The 12463-nt window shown below is 34.7% G+C and overlaps 1 long non-coding RNA gene across 2 annotated transcripts; it reads left to right on the top strand.

Moving 5' to 3' along the window:
• The first annotated feature begins 206 nt into the window (after window positions 1–206).
• Window positions 207–8045, top strand: LOC133868436 (uncharacterized). 2 transcript variants are annotated; one of them, XR_009900334.1, is made up of 3 exons: window positions 207–264; window positions 410–494; window positions 7580–8045. It is a non-coding gene; the product is annotated as an uncharacterized LOC133868436 (long non-coding RNA). The 2 variants fall into 2 exon arrangements; XR_009900333.1 differs by lacking the exons at window positions 207–264; window positions 410–494 and adding an exon at window positions 6979–7193.
• The last annotated feature ends 4418 nt before the right edge of the window (window positions 8046–12463 follow it).

The raw sequence follows: 12463 nt of genomic DNA, 5'->3' as shown, positions 1-12463 counted from the left end.
TACAAACTATGAATGATGATTGCATATGCATATTTATTATTGATGCTGATGTTTCTATATGTGAACTCTGAAAATTCTAAGTTTCTAAACTAAACTTTTTATACCACCTTGTACTATGTTGTGTTACTTACTGAGTTATCAAACTCACCCCTTGCCCCTTCAACCTTTTCAGGATGTAATAATCAGAGTCACCTTCTGGTAATTGCATAGACCTGGCTAAGAGCAATAGATGGTATCTTGGGGAACTGATGTAACCTTTGTAATGTATAATATGTTTCCCTATTGGAAATTTATGACTTTGTGAAAAGCTACTCTATTATAGATATATATAAAATAGATGGATAAAATCTATAACTATTAGAGGTATGCTTTATGTAAATTATTTTTTATTTATTTTTATTTTTTTTAGGCTCAAGTTTGCGTTTCCCTTATTTACCAAAATGGGGGCGTGACATAAAGATCTTGGTGGAGGATGAGTTGACAGCTTCTAACTAGTATGTGCCCTACTTTTGTTGAATAATGTGCTTGATGATATTTTGGTCTTTTAGATTTTATATTGGATATTGGTTTGTCAATAATTGTCATTTGTTTAAATGGTTATCTGAATTGTTTTATCCTATTGTACTTTTGTTTTAAAAGAAAGTGAGATGTTGATCATGACAACACCAAGATAATTAGTAATTTAATTTGATCAGATGTACTGTTGTTGTTGGGTGTGTTTGTTTCTCTTGTTAAAATACATTGATTCATTTTCTTCTTCTTCCTCTTCAATTCAATGTTTGGTATGATTGTTTTGATCTACTGATAAGAATATGCAGAGAGAATTAAGTACTTGCCTTGAACCTAAAATTTGTTTGGTTTTTCTGATTTTTAAGCTTTTTGTGGGTGGTTTATTTTACTAAAGTTATGAGTGCTGCTGATCAAAATCACTTTGGATAGTAGAATGAGACGTTGTCTTTCCAGTTTGCAAGCAGCTGTAGTGATCTCTCATTCTTTGCTTGAAAATGTTCTCTATCATCTTATGTACATCATACTTTTGTCTTTTGTTCTTATAAAGCTCTCTTGGCATGCATAACTAGTTAATTTGAAGCATATATGAGCTACATTTAAAAATTAGCAGGATGAATTTTACTTAGTTGATAGAAGTTGGCTGAATCAAAAAATGTGTCTGTTGATGGGGAGTTGGTTGAGCTGGCAACCCTTGGACATTTTCTGTTATGTTCATTTATGGGTTTGGGAAGATCTGATTACTAGTGGACGTAATATGTTGCATGTAGGGGTGTAAACGAGCCGATCCTGAGCGAGTATTGGCTGTTCGGGATCGGCTCGTTTATATAACAGTGAAGCTCGAGCTCGAGCTCGAGCTCGAGACGAGCCTAAAATTCGTGTGCGAGATCGGCTCGCTTAGGAAAAATTGCTGACCGAGCTCGAGCTCGAGCTCGTTCATTTTGGTCGATCTCGAGCTCGAGTACTCGGCTCAAGCTCGGCCCGAGTGAAAAAAATTTAAACAAATACAAACACCAAATTGTACAAAGGAGTAGATCGTAAACCCTAGAACCAACCAACAAATCCAATATACGAAATCCAGAAAAGTAGAGGACAATAAAATAGAACAAAAACCTGAGTCGTGCGACGACCTCCTGGGCGCGCTGGTTGGCGAGCGTCAAGTCGTCTACAACGAACACGACATTGTTGTAGGATGGAGATGATGGAGCTGCAAGTTGTCTTGAGTGGGTTGGAGAAGATTTTGAAAGGTTATGAACTTGTGATTCTGACTTTTTTTGGGGGGTGGGGGGGGGGGGGGGGGGAGGGGGGGGAACGCATTAGTCGGGTGGAAAAAATGGAGGGTGTCCGACTGGGTGGGTTTTTTTTTTTTTTTTTTTTAAGAAAAAAAAATTTGCTTGAGAACAGGTCGACGTTGTGGTTTCAAAATAAATTAAATAATAAAATTTCAAAAATTTAACTTTTCATTTGAACTTACAAAAAAAAACTTTTCCTTTGAAAAATTATTCCCTATGGCCGTATGCAGATAAAATCAAAGCCACTTATGATCCTAACCGTTGCTTATTATGATCAATTTCAAGATAGAAAATAAAGTCGTTGGATTTTATTTAATGGGAGTGAACACATGATTATTGTAACACCATATAATTTCTCAGAGTAGATAGTAGATTACAACTGTATCTCATTATCTCAAAATTAATGGTTGCGATTTACTATTGAACGATCGGACGACCCAGAAAAATCATGAAGGGTGTCCGTGTCTTGGCAACTGGAGCGTGTCAACACGAGTCCCGAGCCACTCATGCGTCGCCAGGCTTCAGATGTCAGCGTCTTATGAGCGACTAAGATTCATGCTGGATTCAACTTGAACGATCGGACGATCCAGAAATCCCCTACATGCATCAGTGTCAACGTCTTATTCTGTTTCCATGTATCGGAAACTAGAACGTCAGGTGTCAGACGTCAGCATCAGCGTCAGGCGAATCAGTATTTTTTTTTTTTTTTTTTTAAGGGGCTGAATCAGTATTATTACCTAGGGCCGCACAACAAGCTTTTTTGGTGAAAAATCCCCTACATGGGGGCTTACATTGAACATAATATCTACAGCACTAGATACAATGTAGCCGAATCAGATGATCAGATCTTGATTCAATATTTTATGATTAAATTGAAGTCGTTGGATCAGATGAAGGATTGTGTGTGAGAAACACCGTATAAATTCTTTGTGTAAACGTGTGTTATCGCTGTAACCAACCATGAAAAGTGAACGGCTGTGATTAAATATACAACAATCGCATGGTTGAGATCTTCCCTAATAAAATCGTAAAAAAATTATAAAAAAATTTAAATTAACAATATTAAAATTTAAAACTCATAAAAACACACCGTTTCAACTATTAAAAATTTTAAATTTTAAATTTAAAAATAAATAAATTAAAAATTGTTTTAAAAATTAAAATAAATTTGCACACAAATTGTACACATAATGCATTTTAATTTTGGGTGTGTTTTTTATTTTTTAGTTTTAAGAAAAAAAAAAAACAAAAAAACAAAGGCATTGCCATTTTCACAATGACATTGTGTAATTTGTGTGTACAATATGTTTGCAAATAACATAATTGTTTAATATTAATAGCTTAATTTGTAATTATATAAACTCATACTTATAATAATGTGCTTATGTGAACTCAAATTTATAGCTTATTTTCTAATTATATATTTATGAATTATGATACAACAAATTATAATTTAAATACCTAATCATAATCTACATACTTAAATACTTAATCTATATACTTACATACTTACATACTTAATGTAAATCTAATGATCGATCATTTGATCCTGAGTAGTGCTATAAGGCACACTATCATCTCACTATAGGTAGGCTTTTATGCCCACGTGGCACATGTTTTTTTTAAAAAAAAAAAAAAAAATTATAAAACCTTCTCAAACACTTTCATCTCACCACAACTTATGCCACGTGAGCACAAAAGTCTGCCTATAGTGAGATGATAGTACCTTATAGCACTATTCTTTGATCCTAGATCATATCCTCTAACGATTTCTGAGTATCTAATGATAACAAATTGTAACAATAGTCAATTATTATATAATTATATGATCATATATATATAATGATGATATTTTTCCTTTATCCAATTATAATACTTGGATCATATGATCTTTATATGTCACAATGTTAAATCATGTGATAATGTGAACTAAATTATAATGATAATATGTATAATCATACAATTATTTGATCTAAATTCTGAAGATACTACTTCAAATTTTTTAGTTAATTAACACATTGGTCATTCTAATCGTAATCACTTAATTTTAGATTTTATGAATCACATTGTCATTGTGTGTCAATAATATGATTAAGTTTCAAAATTGTCATTATATCATATGATCAATGTGAATTCATACTTACGTATGTAATCTATATACCTAATCATTGTATCTAAGTATCTAAATACTTAATCATTATATTTGTATACTTATATCACATTATGTGCTATAATTTATACTAATAGCTTGTATATATATGATTATGAATTATACATCATATCATATCACTTGATTTATATGATTATAAATTACCCATGATAACATTGATAAGTATAATCATTATAAGTCATAATTATCATAATTCCTAACTATCTACTAATAATAATAATATTATATAAATCATATGATCATACGATTTAAGCATTAACGTGTGATCATATGATCAAACAATTCATATGATCTTAAATCTTGGATCACGTAATGACGGTGATGTAATAATTTATAAATATCTAATAATAATACTTATAATATTGGAATTTGGATATAGTGAATCAGTGATTACATGTCATATGCCACTGTGTTATATTATCATATGATCATATAGTCCTATTATATTACATGAATAACATAATTTGAATCATATGATTAAGTGTTTTAATTGTCATTATATCATATGATTAAGTGATTAAAAATTAAATATTGATATTATTCACTTTTACTATTTTATATACATATTGATATAACCAAACAATTACAACCAATTAATATTTACGAACCATTTTTATTTGTTACTTAATTTATGCTTATATATAGTATATTGTTAAACAATATACTATATTATAAAAATAAAGTATATATTAATTTTTTAATATATAACTTATTTTTTAATATATAACTTATTTTTAAATATATATATATATATATATATATATATATATATATATATATATATATATATATATATATATATATATATATATACACGAGTCGAGCCTTAATAAACGAGTCGATCCTTATACGAGCGGGTTCACGAGCTTTAGTCGAGTCGAGTCGAGTTTATACGAGTTTGCATCGTTTAATAATCGAGTTTGATTTTCGTGTTCACGAGTAGCTCATTTAATAATCGATTCGAGCACGAGTCGAGTTTATTCGAGCCGATCTCGAGTAAGCTCACGAGTAGCTCAGCTCGTTTACACCCCTAGTTGCATGTTAATGTTAATGGGCGCATTACTTGCTTTGGGGGCGTTTAATGATGATTTACCAAAGCTGTAGTCTCATTTTGGATAGGGGATCATGGTCCTATCTAAGTCTAACATGAATTTTTTTTTTTTTTTTTTGGATAACCAATTAATTTTGGATAAGGAATTCTTCTCAAATATTGTCCTTGAAAATGTCAGCCTTGGAACTTCAGTTTTGTTGGATCCCATAATGCTAGAAATCATATTTTTTTATTAATGCTATTTAGTCGACTGTTATATGTTTGCCATATTATTTGATAATATAACATTCAAAATTAAGCCATTGGATCATCATTTATAAAAACAAAAAAAAAAAAAAAAAAATGAAGGGGTAATTTTCATATCACGTCATCTCAATGGTTGCGACGTTGATCGATTGATTCAATTTGCAATCGATATGCAAGTTCAAAAGCTTGACATCAACCTGTTAGAGCACTAGCAGCAGATTTTATATAGATCTAATGGTACATTTATAAGTAATGCTAGAAATCATATTTTTTGATTAATACTATTTAGTTGACTGTTATATGGCTGCCATATAATTTGATAATATAACATTCAAAATTAAGCCATTGGATCATCATTTATAAAAACAAAAACAAAAAAAATGAAGGGGTAATTTTCATATCACGTCATCTCAATGGTTGCGACGTTGATCGATTGATTCAATTTGCAATTGATATGCAAGTTCAAAAGCTTGACATCAACCTGTTAGAGCACTAGCAGCAGATTTTATATAGATCTAATGGTACATTTATAAAGTAATGCTAGAAATCATATTTTTTTATTAATGCTATTTAGTCGACTGTTATATGGTTGTCATATAATTTGATAACATCACATTCAAAAGTAAGCCATTGGATCATCATTTATAAAAACAAAAATAAAAAAAAAAATGAAGGGGTAATTTTCATATCACATCATCTCAATGGTTGCTACGTTGATCGATTGATTCAATTTGCAATTGATATGCAAGTTCAAAAGCTTGACATCAACCTGTTAGAGCACTAGCAGTAGATTTTATATAGATCTAATGGTACATTTAAAAAGTAATGCTAGAAATCATATTTTTTTTATTAATGCTATTTGGTCAACTGTTATATGGTAGCCATATAATTTGATAATATAATGCTTCCCAATACGTTGGGAAGCATTGTTGCTTCCCAAGGGTAATTATCTAAAATAGGGTAACTGTTGTGGCTTGATTTTTTTGTGACTTTTTTCAAAGCTTTCCTATTTTAAGGAATAGGACTACTTATAGGGCATCTACTACTAGTGCTCTTAGACAATCATTTGTCAAACTTGTATCATGAGCTCTATAAATTTCCATATTGGGTATTTGCTCAAGCAAGGAAACAATCAAAGATAAAACATTTGTCTTTGAATTTTTGTGGCCCGAGTATTTCAACAAATTTCAATGGCTTGAACTCCCTTTCATCCCTCTCATTGAAAAAAAACAAATTTAAATCAAGTTTAAATCAATACAATATTCATATACAATATATCAATTTCAAGTGAAATGGAGACAATCTGTACCCATAAAATCACCAATTTCAATTACATAAGTAACATAAGTTTCAACAAATCGAAAATTAAAATCAATCTTGATAGAATCGAAAAATAAAGAGAAAATAAAAATAAAAAATAAAAAACCGATGAGGAAAAAGAGAATAAGACAAATAAAGCATATTAACAAGACACTTAGAGAAGCAAAAGGACCAAAAAAGTGATAAGGTGTTTGGAAATTATTATTTGTAATCAACTAAATAGACTAATTAACTAGCAAGTACTATATGATATCAAATAGAGCATCTGCATTTAAGTTGGAGATTATTATCATCTGAGCAAATCAGGAACTTGATTATATTCCGATGGCTTCTAAAATATTGAAGGAAGCCATAATTAATTACCTTCTAATGCTTTTTGCAAAGTTGACTTTGGTGCATGCAAACCATGTATATGATGAATATTCCATATATACCTGATATTGCAACTGCTAAGAGTTGAATATACCAACTTTTTTAGTTTTTATTTTTTAAATTTTTCTTTCAAGGAGTACTATAAATAGTATGCAACGTTAACACCTCAAAATAGATAGAGGAAATATGGCTGAAGGCAACAAAGTTGGTGCAATATATCTTCTCATTTTGTGTAGTAAGCTCCTACTCCTATATATATATATTCAATTTCTGTGATCTCAATTTATCTTTTCTTTTGTTAGTTTAGCTTGTACTTTTTTTTTTTGTTGATTTTTTTTTTTTTTGTATGATAATCTAGTTCCATAGATGACATAACAATGATAAGATGTATCTCATTCACTAAGTGCAAACTTTTGCATGTAAAAAATTCTAAGAAAATGTTTGACATCCTCTAGTTTTTATTACAATTTCTTACAAACTAACGTAGTAATCCGTGCGGCACTCTCATGTCAGCCATAATCAAATTTAATCATTTTGTGGCTGACGTGATCATAAGCGTCACGTGAACTTACAAACTTACTTTCTCAAATGTTGTATTGTGTTGATGATTTTGATGAGCAGGTACAATTCCACTAAGCATGAATCCAGCAACTGTGAGGGCAATAGTATGCCCTAATGTATGCATGGACTATGCAGGGTATATGACTTGCCCATCTTCGGGTAGTAGGCAACTCAATCCGCCTTGCAATTGCTGCTATGCTCCAAAGGGTTGCACCATTTAACATGCTTCTGGAACTCCAATTTGTACTGCCACTAGGGCTTGAATAGTTGAAGGGGTCGGTGGACATGATCTGATGTTAAACATGTTTTGTTGGAAGTCATGTTTGGTTTGCAACATAAAGTTATCTGTGAGTTGTTACAGAGACGCAAAGATCATTGTACTGTCGTATTATCTTTTTGTATTTGTTTTGCCTATATGAACCAACCCTTTAGCGGTTTGTATTTAGCTTGTTCAATAAAGTTTTAGCCTTTTGTGCTTTATGTGTGCACTCATGTTAATTCAACGTGTTTTCTTTTGTCTTTTTTATTTATTTTTATTTTTTTCTGATTTTTTTTGCTGTCTCAATTTCTGTAACATTTTCTCTAAAACCTGGCTCAAGAATGTTTGAGCACATTCAGTTAAGGCGAGGCCTAACATGTGATTTTTTTTTTTTAATGAATAAATAAATCAATTTCATTCAAACTAAACCAAAATACAAACTTAGACAAGGATGCAAAATAACCCTATATAGAAACACAAAACCCCAAAACAAAACCGAAAAGTACATCAGCACATTAAAATTTGGGGAAAGTACACTTTACCCCCCTTATATATCCACCTATTGGCAATTTGATGCCCAATGTTTAAAAATTGGTAAATGACCCCCCTAACGTTTACCACTTGTCTCAATTTAGACCTTCCGTCCACTTAGTCTTGCAAAAGTGACGGATAGAGGGTCGCGTGTAACACACATGACCACTTAAAAGCCGAAGTTCCAAAATTGCCCTCAATGTTCAAAACGGTGAGTTTCACTGGGCCACTCAACTCCATTTTCTCTTTTCCTTTTTTACACGTGGTGACCTCCCTGACGACCAAGTTAGAGTCGCCATTGAAGCAACTCTAGCTTCTCAAGAACAACCGGATTCCAAACCAGGGGGAGCAGAGGTGAGCAAAGTAAAGAGACAACGCCGCCACTTTAAAACGTCTTCCACCTCTGTCGTACAGAAGTTTGGGCAAAAGAAAACCGAGTTTTACTGTGTAGGACTTACGGGGTGAGAGTGTTGTGTTAGTGAGTGGTGGTTATTATTTTTTTTTGTGTCATTTTTTTCCTAGGGAAATTGCAAAATTTGTTTTTCATCATTGTAAAACCTATGAATTTGAAAATGAGAAGCTCGTCGTCATCGTCCTATGTAAATGAGAGGAGGCCTGACCGTGTTGATGACAAAGTCAGAAAAAAGGAAATGAGAAAAGGTATTGATCTTGCTACTACACTCGAACGTATAGAGAAATTTGGAAAGCATGGATAGATTTGCTCAGCTATTGGTGCATGGTGAGAACTAAGAAGGATGTGGAAGATTGAAGAAAACATGCTTCTTGCATAAACTGACGGTGTCCCAGATAAAAGAAAACATGCTCCTAAGTTTCTTGGCCATCTCGTTCATTTGCACGTTCATTCTCCTCCTTTTCCTCAAGTTACTCCTTACAAAAATGGTGACAGCTTACTTCTCTACTGCACCGCGGCCATGTTCTCAAACTTGAACTCAGTTTAATCTTCTCTTTCAAAGAAAAAGAAAAGCAAAATAAAAACGAGATTATAGTTTTAGGCACTGTTAGGTTGAAATTTTTTTTTGCATATAATTTTCAGCCACCTCTCTGTTCACTGCCTCCCCCTCTACCACCGTCAAATATTGATCTCTTATTCTGCCACCTTTTTTTTTATCGTTAATTGTCCTATTGTGCAAGATAGTTGGACTACTTTTAAGACTATTATCAACATTCACCATATATGTACTTAGTGTGCTCCCATCCATATTTCAACAAAATTTCATCCCAAAAGCATTTAAATGATTGGTAATGTCAATAGGAACCAGCTATGGCATCAACTTGGATATATGATTATTGATTTCCCATATCAATGATGTTGATGAGTTTTGGAGTACACATATAGGATAAATATATCACGACTAGTTCGGGTACGTATCAATGATGTGCTGAAGAATATATCACGACTAGTTTCATAACTCGAACCATATCAATGATGTGCTGAAGAATATCCACATGCATCTGCTTTTCTTTGGGATTTCAAATACATGCCCAAGAGAGAGATACCCAAGAAGTCACCACCATTCAAAAGGCTCCACTTTACTATAACACACAGTGGATTTGGACTCCACGCTCGAAGGAAGACACGCATCCCGATTTCCGTATCGGAAAGGTTCGGGTACGTATTTCCACGTTGTAGACGGGTAAAGTTTACAGAAACATGTACCCATTGTTTGTGTTGTCTAATTCAGGGGAGAAGAAGATGGGTGAGATGAAAATCGCTATAAAATTTGCACCATATAAAGCCGCTTGGAATGGGCCGGCAAGAGATGTTGAGAAACACGGCCGTGAAGATTGTATCCATCTTGAGCTCCAAAGGCAACGTTATTTCTAAAGATTGATGGGGCTCTGTTCACCTCTGTTTTAGAACATGAAAACAGAGGTGAATAGAGGAGCTTGTCCAGGTGAAAGGAAAAAAAAAAGCAAAAAAAAACTTCTGTTCTCTTTCATTTATAATAGTTTACACTCAGTACTTTTGGCCATGCATTTTTGTGGGGATTCTAATTACTCTATTGATTTAATATCGGGTTTGAATCCGAGCGTCTTGGTTACGGAGAGGGCGCTGAAGCTACTGGAAAATGGAAATGGTGTCATCTTGCGCGCAAAGAAGGGCGGTCGGTGATGTGCGAGGACGTGGCGTGCGTGGCGGTGATCATGAACAAGGTTCTAAAGGTATCGAGGGCGGCGACGAAACACGCTGACTCATTCACAACGTGCGTATAATGATAATTTGATGAACAATCTGATATGTGGAGGGGCGGCTCGGGTCGGGGTCGTAGGCACGCTGCAGAAACCGAGTCAGATGATGTAGCCTCTCGAGGACCCAAACACGGGAGACCCGATTGGAACGTTCCAGGAGGATGGCAAAGCTAGAGCTTAGGAGAGAAGAACGTGAAGATGGTCCCAGGTGTGAAACTCACTGGTTTTAAACAGGGGTATTTTTGGAAAGCTGAGCTTTAAGTGGTCATGTGCGTTGCACGTGACCTCTTTTCCGTCTCTTTGGACGGATTAAATAGACTGAAGGTTTTAAGTGTCAAAGTTGGTTATATTAAGGGGGTCATTTACCAATTTTTAAACAATGGGCGTCAAATTGCCAATAGGTGGATACATCAGGGGGGTAAAGTGTACTTTCCCCTTAAAATTTAAATTCAAGTTTTGATAAAGATCGAAGTTCTCCCTACACCTATTAAAACTAAAATATCCGTAGTATTTTGTCAGGTTTTTTTTTTTTTTTTTTAATCAAATTCAATTGTTCATCCTCAAATTTTTACTCCCTATGCATCGTTTCCTGCTATGGCTGCTCTCCCTCAAGGAATCTGGTTGCAGCCACCACAGATGGGTTGCATACCTAGGTCACCGTTCCAGCCATACCCTACTGCTTTTCCTGATTCTCAACCTCCTGGTGTTACTCCTGTGGAATTGCACTAGCAATATATGTGCCTTCTGCTGCTTCTGGTCATTTGCTAGCCGGAGCTTTGTGTTACGTGCCCTATTATTATTTAAGTAAAATTAGCACTTCGAGGGGCTAGTCCTCCACACTCAAGCACTCGGCTCAGATGTTTTAACACTTCCAGGTTTAACTCAAAAACACACGGTAATATGATTAACCACCCAAAAGATATCCTTCATTTCCACTTCTCTGGTTTAAATCATGTAGCACAACAAAGCAATCGGGAACTGCCAGTAATGGCCGAACCCACTACATAACCCACTAAGATTAACTGACCCACTGACCTACTAAGTTAACTCTCTACAACCCACTTAGCACGTTCCAGAACACCCTGGAACTGTCTTAAGAAATTAAAGGTAATACAGGAAATTACAACAAGACCTATACAGATAAACACAATGACTCTAACACCCTTCTGTAGCTGGTGTCCACATCCGATCATGTTCCTGTAGGAGAACCACATGGCAGCCCTACAAAGGTACCTTGAGCCCTGGTATCAAGGTACCCTTGTCCGAACCACACACCCAGCTCCCTCAGTCGGATGCATAACACAGTCCCTTCCATCAAAGGACCTTGCCCACAAGGTCCGGAAATCTACCCTGAAGTTCTTCAAGATCCTCCCATGTCGCATCTTCTTCCGTAGCTCCAGCCCATTGGATGAGCAACTCCGCACCAGCACGGTTCCCTTTTTTCATCAATCTCCTGGTAAGTATCTTCTCTGGTTCAACTGTTAGGGTCCCTTCTTGGGTTAGGACCGGTAGGGTCACCAAGGGAATGGTTCGTGTTCCAAGTTTTTTTAGGAGAGAAACATGGAATATAGGGTAGATTTGTGAATTATGGGGTAGATCCAACTTGTAGGCGACCTATCCAATTCTCTGAAGGACCTGAAACGGTCCATAATACCGTGGGGAGAGCTTTAGATTAAGTCGGATAGACACCGACATCTGTTTGTAAGGTTGGAGACGGAGATAGACCCAATCTCCGATTTCAAACTCACGGGAAGTGTGATGTCTGTCAGCGTAGACTTTCATCCTATCTTGCACATCCTGTAAGTTCTCCCTGATCAAGGAGAGAATGAACTCTCTTGTCTTTAGGGTTTCCTCAACTGCCTGAACACTAGTAGTTCCAGGTTCATAGGGTAAAAGTCGTGGAGGAGGATACCCGTAAACCGCCTCAAAAGGGGTGAGTTTTG

The sequence above is a fragment of the Alnus glutinosa genome, chromosome 5 (assembly GCF_958979055.1).
Source record: "Alnus glutinosa chromosome 5, dhAlnGlut1.1, whole genome shotgun sequence".
In the NCBI taxonomy this organism is placed as follows: Eukaryota; Viridiplantae; Streptophyta; class Magnoliopsida; order Fagales; family Betulaceae; genus Alnus; species Alnus glutinosa.
The sequence above is the reverse complement of the archived record's forward strand: the minus strand, read 5'-3'. Positions and strand labels throughout refer to the sequence as shown.